Here is an 11,333-nt window from a genome sequence, read left to right on the forward strand (position 1 = left end):
CACCGCGGGTGGGGGGTGGCAGCACAGGTGGGTTGGGGGGCCGTGTCTCCTCCTCGCCTGGAGGTGAAGGGAATACACAGGTGTGGGCTATGCACGGAAAATTTTGTGAAAATGCAATTTTCTGTGGGTTATGCATGGGTCCGGGCTATAGCTGTGTGCGGGCTATATGCGCGAAAATACAGTACATTTGTAAAAGCATCTACAAGCTCTATTTTCACTACAAGTACACCTTATATAAAAAAAATAATAATATAATAAAAGAAAAAGATAGAGGACGAAAGAAAAGGTAGAAAAGAGAAAGCATCCCCCAAAGGGTACAAATACTGCAAAAGGGGCTTTTGCCATATGGAAGAGCTTCACATTTGAGGGTGGGGGGCAGGCAAAAATGTTTCTTGCTACACTGCTGTTGCAGCAGCAGGCCCAGGCTCCTGCTCCAGCAGAGGGTGTGGAGACCCTGCATTGTAACAGTAGTAGCTGAGGTCTTTCTGCAAGTGAGGAAAGAATCAATCAGACCCCTCTTCATCTGCCCCTCCCTTTGTAAAACATCCCTTTCTTCCCCCCATTACCATTTTCCCCCTCCATTCTGCTCAGGGTGCTGAAATAGTTAGTTGCACCTCTGCAGAGATCCTGGAAGGATTGGCATCCAAGTTATATGTTTCTTTCGGTCTCATGTTAGCCAGGTTCAGAAACGTTATGGGGCAGCACTACTGATCTATCTTACCCTCCATCCTGGAGACCTCAAGCAGTGAGTATGGCAGAAAGCAACTCAACACACATCCCTCCACACCTAAATAACATCAACATAAGAGCACAGAATAATTGAGGCATCAGTACTGTTAAAAACTTATAAAATAGCGTAACCTCTGCTTTTATAAAATGGCAAATACATGTTAGATGGGGATATAAGGCTTATGCCATGGCCTAGAAAGCATGGCATATCTGCAGTCTCTTCTCTTGAAAAGAAGACAGCCAACAGACTAGAAAGCCCAAGCTCTTAGACTTGTAGGTAACTGACACATATAACAACAGTCCAGCCTCTGTTCTTTTCCTTTCTCATACAACCATTGTTCAGAGAGGGAAGCAAGTATGTTTCATGCCCTAATAGCCCCTCCCTGACTTTTACTCCTCAGTGATGGAAGAGATGTGGAAGGTGAGCCATTGTTTTCTCCAAAAAAAAATTCCTGAATCTGGGGTTACAGGATAGAGTCTCCCTTCCTGTAAGAATTTCACCCGTGGAGGTGTTGGCATGAATCTAGTTTGGCAACCTGGTTGAACAAAGTCATTACAGACATTTCTGCACAGTCATTTAGTACTTGTTTAAACAACTAATGAATGACTGAGCCGTAACTGGAGTTACTGCACAGTCACACCAAGGAACAGTTTTTTCATGACACTGACTGCTCAGTAGCTTGTGACTACTGAGCAGTAGCATCATGTCATGCTTCCTGCCATATGATGCTACTGTACAGTAGTCAGGGGCTACTGTGCAGTCAGCATCTCAGGTAGATGTGGCCACAGTGGACTAAAACCATGCAACAAAAGATTACATAAACATATGTACCAGAAGCCCAGAGGTAGAAGTCCTGTGTAAAGCCAGATCCATAAATAGGTTTGCTGTTAATCAGACCATGAAGAGTATAAGATGGGCTGCGCTAAGCAGGTATATTTACATTCTGTTTTGCCCTTTTTTGATCAAACCAGAATGTATATTAATTAGTTGACCCAAACAAGGTCTCAAATTATAGAGTATGCGTAGTAGTAAAAGATTTTAATTTTATTAGAAGCCTTAAGTGCAGGGGACTGCAGTGATATTACAGGTATTCTGACAAAGAAACCAGTCGGGTATTGCCTGAAAGATCTAAACTCAAGTACATGTTGTTTTTAAAATCTAAATCTTCCTTATAATAAAAAATGAAGCGAACAATATTTTGGAGTTATGACTGTAATCTTATACTGAATTAAATCCCATCTCAAAGTAACTGGAATCTATTTGTGCTTTATCCTGTGAAACCAGCTAGCCAAGGAAGACACCATTTTATGATCCAGTATTATTCTTAGCAATGAATCATTTTTATTTCAAGGAGACAGGAGGTATTATAGTGAAAAACTGAAAAAATATTATTCTTATCTCTTAAAAGAAGTTGACAATTGCTGCACTTGTCCTTAGTAGTATGAATGTACCCATATTTGCTATTTTGAAAACATACCTTATTAAGCTATTAGTAATTATCTTACTAGATAATGTATTTATTAGCAGATGTTAGCTATCTTGAACTACTAGGCTAGGGACAGAAATTATACATAAACCAGTATAAGGGACTGGAAACTGGTTCAATGTTGTAACACTACAGAAGTTTAGTGCACATAAACTGCATTCAAAATGGCCCAAACCAGTTTAAGATAAACCTGGATGGATGTAATATCAGACTTAACTGATTTAAGTTAAATCAGTTTATTGAACTTCTGTCCCAGTTCCCTTCCAGATTCAAGTTAACTCACAGTCCCCCAGCATCCCAGCCTTGCAGGGTAGACAGGCAAGTCTTGGCCAATGCTGTCAGCTCTAGCTGATCAGGGAGGCATGCTATGGCACTCCTTGGCTTCTGGCCTTGGCCTCTGCAGGCATGTGGCTGTATTTCTGGAATCAAAAATGAATGCCTGCTCACTTGCTTATTAGTTTAATCTATGCAGTTTAGGCTAACCTGCGAAGGTGGAATCGATTCCAGCCCTTAATTTCTATGATTTCTGTGATTCATCCTCAGGCTTTTTAACTGTTTGTACTTAGCTTTAAGGTTCTCATTGCTGGTAACTGTTTGTGACAGAATAGCTGTTTAGAGGGTGCCTATTAAATTAAAATTGATACTAGGAAAATACAAAAAAAAAAATCTTTTCTGCATTCCAAGTAATATCTCAATCTTTTAAAACTCAACAACACTCAGGAATATCAAATGGACTGTCAAATAACTTGTTTAGTATGTGCAATCAATAAGTGACAGCATAGCATGGGATAGAGTATCTTGCACCCACGGAAAAGGGTGGTGTTGTCATGGGTTGTATGACCACAAATGAGCAACCCCCACTCCCCATAACTGGTCTGTCAGTTTGAGTAGCTAGTGGGCATGTCTACACATTCATTAATGCTCAGTGGTTCCTGCGCATTTAGTTTAGTACTTGTATAATCAAGTACTAAATAAATGCACAGAAACCAGAGTTACTGCGCAGTAGCACCATTGAACATCCTTTTAGTGATGCTACTATGCAGTATTACTACCCAGTGCTCACTGTGCTGTGATGTGCTGCTGCACAGTATTATTAGGCTACTGTGCATGTTAGTGTCTCATGTAGACATGCCCACTGAGTCCCAATCCTGAGACCTGTTGCATGAAATTGCACCACATCCTGGGAACTTAACATACCCCTGTAATCACTGAACAGTAATTAGTAACCCCATTTACTACACATTAGGATGCTCCTTTACTCATGGCTCACTGTGCTCTGTGTTAGCCTTCTGTTAAGAAACCGTGGTAAATATTCCTGCCGTCTAAAAAAAAGAAAGAAATCAGGTAATTATCTGGAAGTATATTAAAGTTTTTAAAAGAAACCCATGCTTTTGGTCTAAATGATTTCTGTTTAGTATTCTCTGCAATTTTTGTGAGATTATTTTGTCTTGAAAAACTGACTTGAAATGCATTAACCATAAAGGAAGGACCACCTCCTTGGCATGCAAAGGTGGGGATTCCATTCTAAAGGAAGAGATAAGAGAGGTTGTCAATCCTTCTCTCCCCTGTTCTGTCATTGCTTCTGAAAGAAACCCACTGGAGAATACACCAAGCTTGGTGCTAAAGGCACTCTTTCAGAAAGTGGGGGATGTGGGTTCAACAAGGATTTGAACTGAGAACTCTTGCATCCTCTAGGAGTGCCCCACCTGCTGGATGACTGGGGCACCACCGCAAACTTCTCTTTGTGGCTTCTATAAATTATCCCAAATTTTATCTCAGTGATTTTTAACTGAGGTGCAAGGACATGTGGAGTTGTTGCTAGATCCTTTGCAGGGTGCCCCAGTAGGAAATAAGCCAGGTGTGAGGAGAAGCAAATAAGTGCAAGCTCAGGCTCTTCCCTACCTAACCACTGGCTGGCCTTTTTAAAGAAGTAGCACTATAATAAACAAGTTGATTTTTTTAAATAGGGTTCTTTTCAAGCTTTCAGGTGGAATCACCCTTCTTCAGGCATAGGGAATCTCTGCTGTTCTGAGACTCCAAGGAATGAAAGAAGCTGAAAAGTGTGACAGGATGTCATTGAGAATGTAAATAGGTGAAAATTAGGAAAACAAAAGGTAGGGAAGGGAGGGGGAGAAACAAGTGGGGGGAAAGCCAAAGATAAGTAAGCGAGACTCTACTGTAGTAATTTTCCAAAGTAGAAAAGCGGCTGTCTGTGAAAAAGTAAATAGCTGGAAATTAGGAAGACAAAGGATATAAAAGGAGGCAAGGGGAGGAAGGGGGGAAAGAAAAGTGTAAAAGTGCAAAGAACTTTTTTTCCAGTTACTCAGTTGGTCTAATAAAACATATCACATCTACCTAAAGAACCTTGCCTACCTATGTCCTTAGACCAGGGACAGACAATTATGTAGGGTGGAGGGCTGCTTACCGAGTTTTGATGAGCTGTGGAGGGCCTCATGGGTAGTGCTGCTCCTTGACAGTCTCCCTGCCCCTGGTCACCATATTGAAACTAGAAGTCCTGCCCCCTTACCCCTGACCTTTGCCCCAGAAGTTACTCCCCTTGCCCTGAAAGTACTCCGTTTGGGAGGGAAGGAGGGAGCTGCAATCTTGAAACTAGAAAAAAAACCCCAAATCATATACAAAAAATAAAACTTCTACTATAACTTATTTTCATTTTATTTTAAAATATTTTGTACTGATTTATTTTTGCAAAGTGTATCTAGAGGTGACTGAGTAACAGCTCAAAATACAGTCCTACTGTATATTGTGCGGGGGCATTAACAGGGTGTATGTGGTGGGGTGTGGTTGTGGAGTCGAGGTGTGTGTGTGTGGTGAGGTGTGGGTATGGTGGGCAGGTGTAATGGGTGTGGGGTATGTGGTTGGGGTGGGGATTGTGGGAGTGTGTGGGGTTATAGTGACTGGGGTGGGAGGGAGAGAGAGAGAGATGGGGGGAGCCACTGGCTCCATCTCATACAGCTCTCGCTGACTGTGTGCAAGCCTTATGCAATGAAGCCACACAGACCCCGCGTCCAGGCTTCATGCTCCTGCCACTCTACCCTGGGTCCCCGCCAGCCCTGGGGCACTGGCATAGGCTCCACACTCTTGCCTACTGTCACCACTCTGCCGCCATTTCCCTACTTCCCTTCCCGCATGCCCACCCACCACTGCTTCCCAGACACCACCGCCACTGCTCCCCCTGTTGCCACCACTCCCTACCACTTTCCTTTCCACGGCTCCCTCACCAGTTCCCCTGTCACTGCCACTTCCCATGGCCCCCTCACCAGTTCCCCTGTCACTGCCACTTCCCATGGCCCTCCCAGTGTTCCCTGCTGCTGCCCCTGCTGCTCACTGCACTGCTCCTCCCACCACTACCACTTCCCGTGGGCCCTCCTGTCACTCTCCACACTTCTGCCACTTCCTACAGCCCCCTGGTGCTCCCTCTGCAGCCCCCCCACCACTCCCCATACTGCCGTTGCTTCCTATGCCTCCCCCCTCACTGCTTCCCATGCTACTGCCGCTTCTTGCAGCCCTCCTGTCATTCCCCATGCCGCCACTGCTTCCAGTGGCCGCCTCAACACTCCCCACATTGTCACCACTTCCCTCTGCCCCCCCGCCCCCTGCTGCCTGCTCTGGCTCCACCCCAGCCTGGCCAGCACCACACAGTTCCCTGCTGCTGGGCAGATCACAGTGGTTCCCCCCCTCCTTCCATCTGTTCTTATCTGAATTTCCAGTTGGATAGAGGGAGGCAGGGAATAGCCCCAGGGTTGCCAGGCCAGAAGCTGCAGAGGCTTCCGGTTGGTGGGTGGCGGCTGAGTGGAGCTGGGCAGGCCTTGCTGCTCAGCTGCTGGATCCTGCTGCTGGCTCCCCCTGGGTCCTGCCATCTTTGACAGGCAGCCAGGGACAGAAAACAATTAATTTTATAAAATGTTTAGGGGCCCCATGGGCCAAATAGAATGGGCTTCTGGGTATTTTGCCTGCCCCTGCCTTAAACCAACATGGCTACAACCAAAAACCCAGCTTTTAAATAGGGTGCCATTCAATTCATAAATGTTATGGAGGGGAAACTTGAGTCTATCACGGGGTGCTCAAATCTGAAAAGATTGAGAACCACTGGTTGAGAACCCTTCACTTGCACTTTTTTAAAATCAAAATTCCTGAAATAGAAACAAAACATTCTGTTTTGGATCCAACAAAATGTTTTGTGAGGCTCAAAATGATTGTGTCCATTTCCCCACTCCCCCCCCCCTTTCCTGCCTCTTCCACCCAAATTTTAATTTTCTCCTGTTTTTTGTTTTAGGCAGGGAGGATAGGAGAGGGCTGGGGCGGGGTGAGGCTACTAATCTGAAAATCAGTCCTTTGCCACATTTTAGCAATGTCCTTTAAGATCAAAAGCAGTTAATCTAATTGACTGTGCATGGAGAACGATTTAAAATTGAAATAAATTTAAGTAGTTTAATCCCCCTCAAAATTCTAAGATTGAAAGTCTCAGCAACAGTGAGTTGCTATGAGGCATATTTGTTACTGGCTGATGGTAATCTAAGGTAATAACCTAGTACACTTGGTCCTTAATCACCAAGCAACTTGTATTATGTTTGGATTATGCTGTGCATTTTAATACTTTATAATGACAGAATCCTTGTAATGGCATTGAAAAGCTCTAAATCAATGGCACTAAGGACTTTTACTTATAGGGACTGTGTCAGTAGAGGACTTCTTTTGAGTGCATTATTGGAAAAATAAAAAGGTATTAGTGACATATAACATAAGATTTTGAATCCAAAATGAGAAGAATGTGGGATGTTGCTTTGACGATATTATTAACAGTTCTACTAAATAATTTTAGGAAAATAAATTACTTGTTCCAGTTACAAGAATTAAATTATCTTGATTTTTTACTACACAAACCACTATATCTAACCTGTTTTATCTATCTGTATACTTGCCATTGTTGCAATAGGTATGTGCCTAAGAATGTTCTCACTTCTCTGTACATGCCAAAGCACCATTGGTTTCCTATTGTATCCCTGCTCTTTCTTTAATGTATAGTTGAGGTAGTCTTAGATCTCTTATTGGTTCCTAACCAAGGTTTGCTTGTGTAGTTACCTTTCTTTTCTTCTTGTGCAATATGTTTGTTGGTTGCTAAGCAGATTACTTCCTAGTTGCATATTTAATGAGGATGAAAATGGTAATGTAGAGTTAGGTGGTGCCAGATAGCAGCATGATATTTTTTTAAGTTAGGAAACTATAAGTAAGGGACTAAAATAATGTTAGCTACTACTACTGGCTGGAATGGATTTTTTATGCATGAAATGCTTGGGATTCTGATGTTTACTATTTTTTATGTTGTGTCTTCATTTTCATTAACACTTGAAAACGTTTGCAGAGAGAGCAGGAACTTTCAATTGAGGAAATGTAAGTGTTGTCTATGCATATTTATTACAAAATAGATGTTTATGGAAGTTTTAATATTTGTTTCCAATTTGTTTTCTTTAAAATCATGTCTGCCAGAATTCAAACAAGGTCAAATTTAACTCCATCACATGAACTTTTCCTTAATTAGTCCTTATTTTTTCACTACTGGGCATGGACACTTTACTGGCAAGTTGTGTTGTGTTCAACAGCTAGTGAAACACAATCGTTGTATACACATTAAATTAATTTCAATATGAAATTATGTGAAGAGGTTCTTGATTTGATTATACTGATCTTTCTAGTCTAAGAAATTTATGCAGGATGTATATTGTGATGCAAGAGAAAATGTCCCAACTGCTGCCACCAGGGACACTAACAAGGGGCTACAGGATGCCACTGCTGGGGCCACCATCACCCTCCTGGGCCTCCAGCCCCACTGCCTCTGGACCCTGTGTTCCAGCAAGCACTGGTGGCAACACCTTGTGCAGCATATCTGAGATGACAAGCAATGGCTGGATGCCTTTCCACCCACTTTTGGGGACCTGCTCCACCAGCTGCAGTAACACCACCTGCCCCACCTTGAGTGGCAGGGCACCAACCTGCAGCCACTGCTCCCTGCCAACACTCATCCGGTCCTGGTGCTACTCAAGCCAGCCACACCTGCCAGCCTCCAGTATGTGGGCCACTTGTTTGGTGTGGGCAAGGCCACCACCAGGGAGGCTGTCCTGGAGGTGTGTGGTGCCCTCCAGGACATGCTGGCAGACACCATCTTCCGTGTCCACGACCCCCTAGGTGGTGGTGGCATGGTTGCATGCATTGCGGTTCCTCCAGTATATAGGGGCCCTGGACAGGACTCGCATCCTGGTCACCTGCCTGCCCCATGGAGACTGCCCCTATTATAGCTGCAGGTGTTTCCACTCTGTGGTCCTGCAGGCTGTTGTAGATCACTGGGGCACATTCACGCACGTAAGTGCTGGCTGGGTGGGCAGCGTGCATGACACCCGTGTGTTTCGAAACTTTGGACTAGCCACACTGGTGGAGAGCAGGTGCTTTGTGTTGGGAGTGGTGGACCTGCAGCTGCGTGCCATCATTATCCCACTCCTGCTCATTAGGGACCCTACATACCTGCTGCTGCCCTGGTTGATGAGGACCTCCACCAGGCCCACTTCAATCATTGTCTGGGCCAGACCTGCACCCTGGTCGAGTGCGTCAGCGGTCACCTCAAGGGCATTGTTGCTCCCTCACTGCTCATCACAAAGTTGCCAAGGACAACCTCCCCTGGGTCATCATCACAGCCTGTGAGCTGTAAAGTATCTGTGAGGCCCAGGGAGAGTTGTTTGGCAAAGCCTGGGCACAGGAGACATGGTGCATGGAGGCAGCTTGGCAATGGGAGCACCAGCTGCGGAGGAAGAAACAGTGGTGGGTCCCCCCTGCTGGGGCCCCAGGAAAGCCGCACACCCACCAGCAGGGGCCAGTGCACTGGGTGGACCACCTTATGGAGCACTTCCTTCCCTAGCTGCCCACCCCTAGCACCACTCTCATGTCAGGCATGGATCCAAAGAACACATCTTTATTTCCCTCACGGTTCAGAGAGCCCCCTTCCCTCTCAACAAACAGAGCCCCTGCACCACCCTCCCCACCCACCAATGATAAAAAACCCTCTTCCCAGTTTGAAAACTATATACAAAGTGGGTTTTTTGGTGTCCTGGCGTGGGGGGTAATGGGGTGGGGACATGTAGGGGCAGAGCCCGGGGGCAGGTAGCCAGCACCCTGGCCTCAGGCTGTTCCCCTGTGGGTCTGGGGGCCTTGGTGACCATGGCGGGTAGGGGGCTTGTCCAGAGGCAATGGCAGCTGGTGCTCCTGTGGTTCAGGGGGCTTCCCCTCTGGCTGGTGGTATCCAGGCCCAGCAGGGCCAGTGTCCAGTTTTAGTGCCACTCCAGGCACCTCTGGTTCCATGCATGTGTGGAACCAGGGCAAGTGGTGGGGCTTGGCCCAGACATGTGGCAGTGTACCCTGGGGTTGGGGCTGACCCAGGGGCTGCAGGTGGCAGGAGGCATTGGAGGACCTCCTCCAAGGTCCAGGCAGGGGCCTGCTGTGGGGCAGTGGGCAGCTGCCAAGAGGCCTGTGGGGCTAGGGATGGGGGCTGGGCAGTAGGCGGCATGCACAAGACCACCAGGCCCAGAACGGTGTCCAGGGTCTGACGGTCATTGTCCCTGGCCTTCACTGCCTGGGCCAGGATAGCATTTTGGTCCTGCAGGACCTGGACCTGCTCTTGCTCCAGGGCCTGGAGCTCAGCCCAAAATGCCAGGTCCTCTGCCTGCCACCTGTTCTCCCAGGTTAGGTCCTCCACCAGCAGGCCTGAGCACGTTCCCCCTGCTCCTCGGCCACCACCACCAGCTACTGGAGGAAGAGGGTTCTGTCCATGGCACGCCTCTGGCACAGCCACTGCATCTGCAGGGCCTTGGCAGTGGGAGACAGTGACCTAGAGCCAGCATCCTAGCTAGTTGCTGCAGCGTCTTCCCCTTGTCCAGATGCTAGGCCTGGAAGGCCAGGAGACAGAACCTTTTTGTGAGAGTTTGCAACATTGCAGAGATAATGCACCAGGGGCCATGCACTGCCCAGCCTCAGATCAGGGTTCAGCTGTGCACGGGTGCTCAGGGACCATACTAAATTGGGTGGGCACGCCTGGTTCCAGGTGGATGCTGGCTAAGCCACCCATCTCTACTTGCTCCCCCAGGGCTGGTGGCCCACTGGGTGTTGGCTGCAGGCAGCCTGCCTCCCCTGCCTCCTTACCAGGTTGGAAGAGGCCAGGCTGCTGGCGGCACCTGGTGCTGAAGCTCCAGACCCCGCTCCCTCCCTCTGTCCCTGTAAGCCACCCACCCTGCTGTGCTACGGCCCAGCCCACAGCACCAAGGCTCGGGATGTGTGGGGTTGTCAGACAACTGAGACAGGAAGCTGGCTGTGCCCCTACCCTCTCTGCAGGGGTCTTCTCCGAGGAGGTGCCCCTGGGCCAGCTGCCCCATGCTGCTGCTGCACCCTCTTGTATGTGCCCCCCCTGGTGCACGATGAACTGCTTGTGCAGGCTGAGGGGTGCCCAACCCACTACGCTCTTCTGATGATGATCCTTCTAGTGCCCTAGGTGAACCTTAGCACCTGGTATAGGACCCTGAGTTACAATGGTGTGGGGGGCAAGCCTGGGCTGCCCCGCAACTTCCGCCACCATCTGGAGGGCTACTTGTGGCAGTGCTACATATCCCTGCCCCACACTGCTGTGAACAACATCGCTGCTGCCATTGACACCTTTCTTGGGGTGTGAGAGGCCCATGCCAACCCAGCTGTGGGGTCACGGGTGTCATGACCCAAAGGCATGATTTTGTGTGTGCTTCGGCACCAGAATTATCCCCGCCAAGTTGCAGCTTCATTGCACAGGAAAGTTTCCTGTTGCAGAGGAAAACCCCGGTGCAGGGACGAGTTTCCCGCCTTTTTTGCGGCTTCTTTTGCAGAGTGCATTGCTCAAGTTGCAAGAGGAATGCACGGTGCAAAAGAGTTCCCGCCACCGGTATGCAAATTCGTTCCCCGCTATTGGCTAGTTTTAAATTATTCCCACGTGGCGGCTAACGATTGGCCTGTTAGCCGTATAAAAGGCTTGAGCAGTTTCCGCCCAAGCCGAAGAGAACTCCACACCCATCTCGGGGGGACTCTGGGTCG

General features: G+C 47.6%; 1 protein-coding gene across 1 annotated transcript in view; it reads left to right on the forward strand.

Moving 5' to 3' along the window:
* MTUS2 (microtubule associated scaffold protein 2) overlaps positions 1 to 11,333 on the forward strand; it is a 489,087-nt gene that overhangs the window by 206,250 nt on the left and 271,504 nt on the right. The gene's annotated exons all lie outside the window — the stretch shown is intronic.

Source organism: Alligator sinensis, unplaced genomic scaffold, assembly GCF_000455745.1.
Source record: "Alligator sinensis unplaced genomic scaffold, ASM45574v1 scaffold84_2, whole genome shotgun sequence".
Classification (NCBI taxonomy): domain Eukaryota; kingdom Metazoa; phylum Chordata; order Crocodylia; family Alligatoridae; genus Alligator; species Alligator sinensis.